A 10,369-nucleotide genomic window follows, 5' to 3' on the forward strand; every position below is an offset into this window, starting at 1 on the left:
TAGTGTTATTAAAAGGAATTGTTCAATTCCTTTAATTGGCTCAGAAGATAAATTCTTCCCTCAGCCCAGGGGTCATGGCCATCAGCAGCTATTTATTAGCTGCATTGATTGAGAAGAACGGCCTTTAAATGGAAATAAATTGAATTCTATGGCAAAGAGGATTCCATACAGGCTATTAATGTAAGACAGGGAGTTTAGCAGTCTTATTTTTTATTTATTTGTTCCCCTCCACAGCTCCTAGCTATGCTCAAGCTCCCAGCTACTTCCTATGTCTCCTACCAGCCATCCCCTCCTCACTGTGGGGATTTCCTTACCTTACATGGGTTAGAGCAGGCACAAGGGTGATGGTGATGATGGAGACTTTCAGCTCAGGGAGGCTCCAAATCAGGTCACCAGGAGCCAGTGGAGGAAGGAGGGTTGATGGGGAGCAAGACAAGATATACACATGCATGCACAATAAAAATGAGTGGGGGAGCGGAGCTCTCCCACTCTCTCTGGAGCATTTTTGTTTTTGTCTTCTCTACTGCTCAGGGATCGTCTTTGCTGCCCCTTCCCCCCCACCCCCCCCATCAGGTCCAGGATACATTTCATGGTGCTCGCCTTCATTCTAGAGTTTAATTGCTTGAGATTGTTACTTGTAGGCTGTTAATTTATTAAAACCAAATCTCCCGTATTACTCTGGAGCCCAGAAGAATCATTGCCTTCTATTAAAGGCAGTGGTGCGTGCCTGCTTGTCTTTTTTCTCTGGTCACCTCTGTAATTGCAGCCTCCTCTTAAGATGGAAAACTCCCTCCTACCAGCTAAGCATCCTCCACAGGATGGGTTTGGCTGAGAATCGTGTACAGGAGACAAACTCACTTAGGGTGTCAACAGATGTAACTCTTCTGATGTCCATGGAGGACTGTGGGATTGCATTGGAGCCACAGAAAGTCTCTAAGCTGTTCAGGTCACATTTCCCCAGGTGGGACAAAAAGTGAAGTCAGGGGGCCCCTGACAACAGATGTTTGCTGAAGGCATCATGCAGACCAGACCCTGTCAAAACACAATGATGAATCCCCACGCCATCCAATGGAGGCAGCACTGCCCTCACCCAGCTAAACACAGAGAGATCTTCCTTGGTTATATGGGCCGTCTTTTGAGTCAAACACATTTCTCAAAGCCAGGCACTTGTACCATATACTGGTTCCATGAGCACAGATGGGACTCATCTATCAGGAGATACAGATACATATACACACACACACTTTTATATATATATCTCCACATACCAGGACAGGAGGTATATAAGAACAGGTGGCTGACACAGGCCAGAAACTCCCCACTTCTTCTCAACCATTATCTCTCCAACAGGTCCTTCCATCTCCCCAAAGCTGCTCAGCTGCCTTCATCATGTCCTGACTCTACCCTGCCTTTTGGCAGCCCTGTGCACATATCTGATCCTACAGAACTGCTCAATACCATCTAAAATGCAGAAGTAGCATCCCTGAAGGCAGTGCCTGAGCCTGGTTTTCAAACTTATAAAGGATGAAAATCAACAGACAATGGGGAGATGGAAAATCACCATATATTTGAGACTCTGTGTGGGGGATGTCTGCCTCTCTCAGATGGTTTTCTGAGATCCTACCATCACAAGAAGCAAATACCATCGATACATTACAGGGTCAATAACCCACACAGCCCCCTTGTATAGTGGCACAGTCCATATTTTAGACAAGCAGTGTGCAGTCTCCCTCAAATTTGGGTGCCTCTGATTTGTATCCTCACCTAGATTTGGCACCAAGCTCCACTGGTGCAGAAGTGCAAGCCCATACATGAGATAAAACCATCACCAAATCCTGGGATGAGGCACTGGATGCAGCCCAGCTGGGCGGTGCCTTGTGGGGTTTCCAATATCCCCAGCCTACTGTCAGAAGGGCTCAGAAGTCCAAGTCCTCCTGAGGTCCAAAGGCCAGTGATACTCCACGAGGCACCCAGACAGCCCATGACACTTCACACAAAAAGTGAGTGTCTGGGGCACAACTCCCAGCACCATCAGGCAGGTGCAGGCATAGGCACAGGTACCAGCTCTCATTACCCACAAGCTGGCAGTTGTAACAGTAACATTACAAGAGTAAAACAATAACATTTTGTTTATCTCCTAAATAGTTAGCTCATTTTAGCACTCTGCCTCCATGTGCTAAATTGTAACGGGTTACAAGACAGGCGGTAGCTTTCTGTATCCAAAACAGCGTGGATGCATCTGTGGTTTTAAAGAAGTTGAAAGCTGCTGCTCCAGATTCCCAGTCCTGGAAGTGGTGTGGCAGAACGTGGTGGTATGGGCTGTAGGTTGAAATGGATACAAGGGTGCATCAAGAGGAGTGTGGCCAGCAGGTAAAGGGAGGTTCTCCTTCCTCTCTACTCTGCCCTAGTGAGGCCCCATCTGGAGTACTGTGTCCAGTTCTGGGCTCCCCACTTCAAGAAAGATGAAGAGCTGCTGGAGAGAGTCCAGCAGAGGGCTACGAGGATGGTGAGGGAACTGGAGCATCTGTCCTATGAGGAAAGGCTGAGGGAGCTGGGCTTGTTCAGCCTTCTGGCTGAGAGGGGACCTCATAAATGCTTATAAATATCTGAAGGGTGGGTGTCAGGAGGATGGGGCCAGACTCTTTTCAGTGGTGCCCAGTGACAGGACAAGGGGCAATGGGCACAAACTGAAGCATAGGAAGTTCCGTCTGATCATGAGGAAGAACTTCTTCCCTCTGAGGGTGATGGAACACTGGAACAGGCTGCCCAGGGAGGTTGTGGAGTCTCTTTCTCTGGAGATATTCAAGACCCACCTGGACAAGATCCTGTGCAGCCTGCTCTAGGTGACCCCGCTTCGGCAGGGGGGTTGGACTAGATAACCCACAGAGGTCCCTTCCAACCCCTACCATTCTGTGATTCTGTTTCTTAAAGATACAGAGCTGGGGCAAGCGAAACTAGCTGCTCCAGTGCCTGTGGACTGGCTTTGACCTACATCCTTTGAAGCTCTGGTTCCTAGTTCCTGAAACAGACTGCCTTATTGTAGGACTGTTTTGCTTTTACCTAAGTACTCGATTTATTTTAAGCACAAATGTCCCAGGATCTAATCTGAGATCTGCAAACAGGAGCACACAGCAAAAGATGGCACATACAAAGATCCCAAAAACCCATTTCATTTAGATTAAACAAGGCAGTTATTGTGTTTTAATATAGGAGTTGATTATTATAAGTATGTGTATTGAGCTTAACAGCTTAGATTTGTATCCATTTCATCACTGTTAATCTTTGATAAATATGTTTTTAATAATATCTAGGTATTTATTGAACATAAAACTGTCTAGTGAAATTGAGAGTAAGATTGCTAAAGATACTTATTGTTCACTACTTCAACACAAATTCATTATTAAAAACCTTTCACTGAGGTTTGGTTTTAACCACAGCATAACGGATGTGCATACTGCATAGTTAATCTATAATAAATATATTTGTAATAAACTACTGATATTTAACCTGTAATAACCATCTTAATAAATATGATACATTGAAATGGTTGCTGGACAAGCTGCTCTCTTTAGCTGTGTCAAACACTTGGAGGATATGGGGTGAGCAAGAGGAAAGCTGTGTCCTGGCGGAAGGCAGTGTATTTATCAGTCCTCCACAGCCCTCACCTACCTTGGCCACTGGACTCATAGCTATTTCAGTCCCCGGATCTTCAGCCCCACATTCTTACATGGCTCTGCCATTTGATCTCAGTCCCGAGTCAGATTAACATTTGGCCCCAGCCGTCCATATGAGTCTGGCAGGCTGTGCCATGTAAAGGCTGTTAATTCAGCTCCTGGTGCCCTCAGATGACGCTCTGTCTGCCCAAGAGTTTTGCAAAGTGGACAAACATGCTCAAGGGATCAGGAACAGACCAGAGCCCTTATCCCTGGGGTGGAAAAAACACAAGCTTTGTGAAGATAATGATCAACAGAGAAGCTCAAATGAGGAGATTTCTGCTTTGAACTCAGTGGAGGCCACCAAATGCCTTTGACACATGAACTAGGCAGGGTTCTGACTCCAAGCCATCAGAGGAAAAAGACTTGACCCACAGTGCTGTTTAGACGCCCTGGGATACTGTCAAAGAGGTATTTGTCATTCTTTGCATTACTTAATGACTGAGGTTAGTTGCAACAAGCCAGCTCTAGCAAATATGCACAACGTTTCACTCCCAGCACTAATCAAATGGGAGAGGAGCCGAGTAATTCCTCCCATGTCCTCTCCTCTGTGTCCTTCCCCATTTGTTATATGGCCTTTAGTATAGGTCCTATAATCCTTCCTGTAGGCCACTGTCTGATTCCCATATATTAGAGAGAGCCAAAGATCTTAACAGGCAACTTTCAATTGAGCTGTATAATCTGCCACAAACATGAAATTAATGGTCCTACATCATAATCATAAATTCATGCATAACCCCATGCAGCAGCAAGTAACTCTTTGCAGCGATACTACAATGGTAAGCTGATTTGCAAGAAGTGCACGCTACCCAGGAATCCTAATTAACCAAATTAACACCATAACTTCAAATCATGTCTCAGCAGTAGGACATTTCCGATTGGCCTGAGGCTGGAGCAAAGCAGCCAAATGACAACCTGACAGCGTCACCGCGGGTCCAGCAGGCCAGCCCTTTACGAGGGAAATATCTGATGCCCATCCAGACACACAGGGAAGGGAGCAAAAGTCTCACGAGCATTTGTAGGCGCCGACCCAAGACGGACTACAGCACAGACACATACATACACAGACACTGTGCAGCAGAGGAGCAGTTCTCAGTTTCTCATGGATAGCTCCAGTTTAATCAGCAGCATCAGAAACCCTTTTCTGGCTTGATCCAGAGGGTTGTGACACTGCCAAATCCCCCTGGAGAGTGCCAAATTGTGCTGTGGGTGACCCAAGCCATGGGTCTGGGGTCATGGAGCAGAGCTGGTAATAGCAGCAGTCTCCACAAACCCCAGATCCATCTCCCTAAACCCACTTGTTTGCACTGGTTTCCACCTGTGACTTGCCTGAGCTGTTCAGAGCTCAACAGCTTTTCTTGCCCCTTCAGGGTAGTGAGGTTTTTCTATTTCTGCCATGGGAAAAACAAGCTGCTATTTTGGGATCATGTGGGATTCAAGCCGGTGACAGTGTCAGCACTCCCTACATGAAGGATGAGAGCTGTAACCAGTGTGCCAGAGGGACTGGCTCATCTCTTTACATGTTCAGCCTGCAAGGTAGGGTGGCTCAGTCCCACCAGGGTCCTCACACTGAGGCACTGAATGGCCTTGGGTCCCTGGGCACAGGGCCCAGATCTCCCATCCCTGCTCTGAACTGATGTTCTGCAAGCTGGGGTGGGGGCTTTGGACTGAGAGAAAAAGGAGGCTCCTACCAGAAGTGGGGTTCGAACCCACGCGGGCATGTGCCCATTGGATCTTAAGTCCAACGCCTTCACCACTCGGCCATCCTGGTGGACCATAAGCTCTCCTCTGGCCCAGCATCTCCTCCCCTGGCTAACATATACCTCAGCAAGCCCTCAAGGTCCCAATCTGTGACACTTCCCAAGATCAGCAACACCTTTCCCTCCTCACTGCTTTCTGTTATGTCCTCAGAAAACTGGTAGAACAGCTCATTGGGAGACACCAGGTCTTGTGGGCCATGGAGGACAGCACAGCCCCTATGAGCCACACTAGCTCCTCATGCAAGGACCACAGTCACCGGTGATAATGCCGCTAGAGACCCTGGTGCAGGAAGGGCATCTCTGGAGGGTCTCAGCTTGACCCCAGTGGGTTCCCAAGGGGAAGGGAGCTGCTCTGAAAGCCCAACAGCACTCAGCCAGACACACCACATGGTGAAAGCACTGTCCTTGCACCTCGGGTCTCACTCCTCACACCCCCTCCAGTCCACATATGGGACTTTACTAGGGCATTTAGCTGCGAAAGACAGTGGAACAGAAGGATTTTTCTTTCTCCTTTGGTGTGAAGTACAGCTGCCATCTGGGGAAAATAAAAAAAAAAAATACTAACATAAAAACTTCTTTTGATTCACACAGGATTCAAACCCACAGCCCCCAAGTACCTATGTGCAGGAGGTCTTTAGCCCTTAAGCCACAGGAGTCCAATAATTTCTACCTCTGATTTCAGCCATTCTCACTCTTCCCAGGTCAGCACTTTCACGTAGGGATGCTATCACACAGAGAAACCTGGCCAGGCCTTTTCAACAAAGGATCCTGTCTGCTGGAGACACGCTTGGCCAGGCTGTCCTGGCTCTGTCCTGCTTGAAGATGAGAGCAATTCCCTCCTCGCTTCCCCAGACGCTGCTCACCACTGTGCCCTGGGGTAGCTGAGCTGCTTGGAGGGCTTGCAGTTGGCTGCTGTAGAGGTAAGAGGCACTGGCCAGAAAAAGGAGCATTTCCAGGTCTCGAAAGAGAGTGACACAGAGCTCCATCAGTCAGGAGGGGTTGCCATGGCCTCCAGAGATAATTCAGGAGTGCTAGGAAGAAAGAAAGAAGAATCCCAGGCATCCCACTGGAGGATGCTGCAGGTCCTCAGCTCAACAGAGGATTGGGTCAACCTATTCACATGCAAAAATCTGCCAGGAGGAAAATTTACCCCTTTAGGTGCCAAGAGGGAACAGCAACTTTCCCTGCTTCCCTTTGTCCTTCAAATTACAGTCACAGCTACCTACTATGCCGGTCTGTGTGCGCAGAACCGCAGCTCAGCCTCACTGGATGCCTCCAGCTGCAGCACCCACATTAATATGAAGTGAAGCCATGCTCACCAAGCGTGTTGCGCTCGCCAGCTCCCGAGGAATCTGCTCCTAATGAGTGACTTCAAAGCATTAATGAGCTTACAAAGCTCTCCTCTTCGTTTACAGAGCTGGACCTTGCACGCTTGGCATTAAGACAGGGGTCACCCATCAGGCAAAGAGAATGCGTGTGCATGTCAGCGAATATAATATATTTGTCATTCTCTAAGAAGCAAAGATTAATCATGCCCTCTCCGAAAGGAAGCTTTTACGCTACGTCTGCTCTTCACAGCATGGAGAGAAGGGACCTGCCCGCAAGGATGTCTGTGACCTGCACTGCTCAGATTCCCGTAGTGCCCATAGAGCCCAGTTTTGAAGTTAACATCCTACCTTAACCCTTTGGGTCCTGGCTGGGAAATGCTACTTGAATTGGCAGCCTGAGGGATGAATAAAGTGGTGGAATTGAGCTCCAGTGCAGATTTGAGGCATGCATGGAGGGAGTGGTATGGATGTGTGAGAGAGCAGGTTTGACTGATGCTTCCTGCTCTGTGGCATCCTGCCAGAACACGCAAGGAAAGGGGACGTTGGCCCAGAACAGCAAGGGCTGCAGCAGGTCTTTCCAGGGACCACTCTCTCCCAGCCACAATACCCTCCAAGTCTCCCCTGAGCTCACCATAAATCTCTGTGTTGAAACAGCCTCCAGCACCTAATAGCCGCGTTGCACCCATATGAGGAGCTGAGCCTATCCATCCTGCTGAGCTAGGAGCAGGCCACGCCAACGAACTGTGCTGAGGCCACCCTGAGCAAAACCCTGCTACTGGGCACTCCTTGCCCTTCCTCCCAAAGCGCCTCAGCCTCTTCAGCCTTTCCAGAGCCCTCTCGCTGCTGACGCTTTGGTTGGCATTTGCGCTGCCACAGGGAGGCTCAGACAAGGTGCAGGGCAATGAGATATCAGTTTGTTGTTGCACCACTGTTGCTGAACCTTCAGAACGATCTCCATGTGCAGCTTACAGAGGCACTGGCATAGGAGCGGCTCAGATTCCCTTGTCTGGTTCAAACTTACTGTGGCACTTCTGCAAGGAGGTCACCAGCACAACTTGACTGTATTTAAAAATGCAGCCCCAAGTAGATGCTTCCCAGGGTCTTCCATGGCTGTGCATCATCCACGAGGCGGGTTGGATTCACCTGCAAAAGTGCAGAGAGTGCTGGCTGTCACTTCATTGGGTCTGGAGTACGCCTTGCCTCCAAGGGGTTTGTAGTATCAGATGAATTGTCTGTAGTGAGTTGGATGTCTCCTATGCCATCCCAAGCCAGACTGGCTGTACCTCACTTGCAGTATCCCCATGAAACCACAGCATGAAGGTGACATGGTCACAGGTTTTCAGAACACATGTTCTATAAGAGAAAGAGATTACTAATATCCTGAAGACAGAAAGGTGTCGTCCTTTGCTTCAGAAATGCATTGACAATGTTGACTGGAAAGTAGTTTCTCCTTTCACCTTTTCTCCCTCCAAAAGAGATCTCCTGACACTCAGTGCCTATTCAGTAGATCTGTGCTCAATTTAAACAGCCACTGGAGGCAACCGCCATCCCACATGTTAATACTACAGCTGGAGAGCGGCTGAATAGTAATTAAGAAAAAGAAAAAATCCAAAACCTTAAAGTTATGAGCAAGGCTTAGTAAAAATGGCACTTTAAGAGAATTCAGGCGAAAACTTCTCCACTTTACTGATGCAGGGACAAAAAGAATCTCTGTGTCATGACTTTAGTAACTAGTTAAAAAAGAGAAAAAGTAGTATGGGGTTCTCCTCTGTGCTCCTCTTAGGACTTATGCCTGCTATAAGAGCCGTTCAGTGTGTGGGTTACAACCATCAGGAGTGCTATGACTCAGATGTTTGGTACAAAGCTGCCCAACCAAGGTCACCTTAGGTTAAGTGAGAGAGGACAGCTTGTCTCCACCTTGTACAACAGGCCTGGTGAGGGGAAACTTCTTGCTGCTTATAGCAACAGGGCTCCTGTGTTGTGTTCATGTAGCAATTAATGAGGAAGCTTCTTGGATTTTGTCAGGTTTTAAATACACTATAGATGTCCCACATTCAACTGTAAATGACCACGTTTTGAGAGTAGCTGGAGTTCATTGACAAAATGTGTCGAACAAGGTAGCATTACTATTTAACGGGTCCTCAGTAGGTTTAAGAATAAACAGGCAAGCAAGCTCAGAAGAAGATCACTCTTCCTTTCTATCTTTGCTCTCTCTTGAGAGGCAGTTCAGGAAATCATACCAGCCTCACTTTATATTCAGAGGGTTTTTTTTACAAAATTACTAAAACATACATGTTGCATTCCTGTAGGTGAAAGCTTATACTATGCAAAATTTGACATGGTGCCCTGCTGCTTGTTGGCTCAAGTCAGCCCCTGTGGAATTACAAACCTTATGGTGCTCTATAGCTTGAGAGGAAAGACTTTCCATGAAGCTTGCAAATACTGGTATTTGGCCAGAAAACCAAAGACAACCAAAGACAGCCACAGACTGGATTAATAACCAATGGGGTTGTGCAATTACAGGATGTTATTTATAACAGAGGGAAAACACGTTTTCTTTGTTCAGTAAGTTCTTTAAAAAAAAAATAAACAAACCTCCATCAAACCAAAAGCAATGCAGCTACCAGAGCTAAAGAGGTACGTCATAGCAAATAATACATCAGTCTACTTTCTCCTGTTCAGGAGTGATCTCCAAGATTTTTATAATTTTCCACAAGCTTTTGCTAGTCTAAATTATTCTCCCAGTTCTTTTACACAAATATTTCTTGGACAACAGACAGGTCTCAAAAAATTAATCCTGAGGACTCAAAGTACCTAGGCTTCACATCATTGTTTCTATTTTGGTTTTGAATGGGCTCATAATGAGACGTCTGGAGTGAATGATGATGGTTCAGCATTTCACAGTCATCACCTACCCTCATTCAAGTGTTCCCATAGATACTCTGGACAGGATGCACATGTAGCTCATCAAGGCTTTACTTTTGTGCAGTCTGTATTAGATTTTGTGAAAGATGCCATCGTGGACCCATCTTTCCCTGTCGCTGTTCCATGCTTCTTCCGAACATCATCACTTACAGCACAGAGAAAATGAGTCACAGCTGTGCAGAAGCGAAAGCTCAAGAACACATCGAGGATCACAGTGCTGTGATACTGATGCCTCAGATGCTGTGTGCCCAAATCATGGAGTCATAAAGGGACCTGATGTAAATGAGACATTTAGTGTGTGTTCATCTATTCTTGCCTAATGCAGTCATCCTCAGTTTTTTGTAGAGTCAATGTAGAGAAAGAAATCTGACTGATCCTGACTTGAGGCACATGATCTCTGAAGAGCCCTTCCAGCCCTCCTCTCCATACCTAATGTTCAGCATCTACTGGTCAGCAGACACGTATAAACCAGGCTATATCAAGGGCACTCCAAAATAACACTAGCAAAATGTGTGTTGCATATTTTTGGCTGCCTTTTCACATGACAGAGGAGCTAGCCATGGTAAACACAGGCTCAAAAGAACTCCATTACCTACATGTTCATAACCTAGGAAACTGGAGCATACTACTCTCAGAATCAATC

At 47.0% G+C, this 10,369-nt stretch overlaps 1 non-coding gene across 1 annotated transcript; it reads right to left on the bottom strand.

Moving 5' to 3' along the window:
* Positions 1-5,401: 5,401 nt before the first annotated feature.
* On the bottom strand, positions 5,402-5,484 carry TRNAL-UAA (transfer RNA leucine (anticodon UAA)). Its single transcript has one exon. It is a non-coding gene; the product is annotated as a tRNA-Leu (tRNA).
* Positions 5,485-10,369: the final 4,885 nt, after the last annotated feature.

The sequence above is a fragment of the Opisthocomus hoazin genome, chromosome 11 (genome assembly GCF_030867145.1).
Source record: "Opisthocomus hoazin isolate bOpiHoa1 chromosome 11, bOpiHoa1.hap1, whole genome shotgun sequence".
NCBI classification, from domain to species: Eukaryota; Metazoa; Chordata; class Aves; order Opisthocomiformes; family Opisthocomidae; genus Opisthocomus; species Opisthocomus hoazin.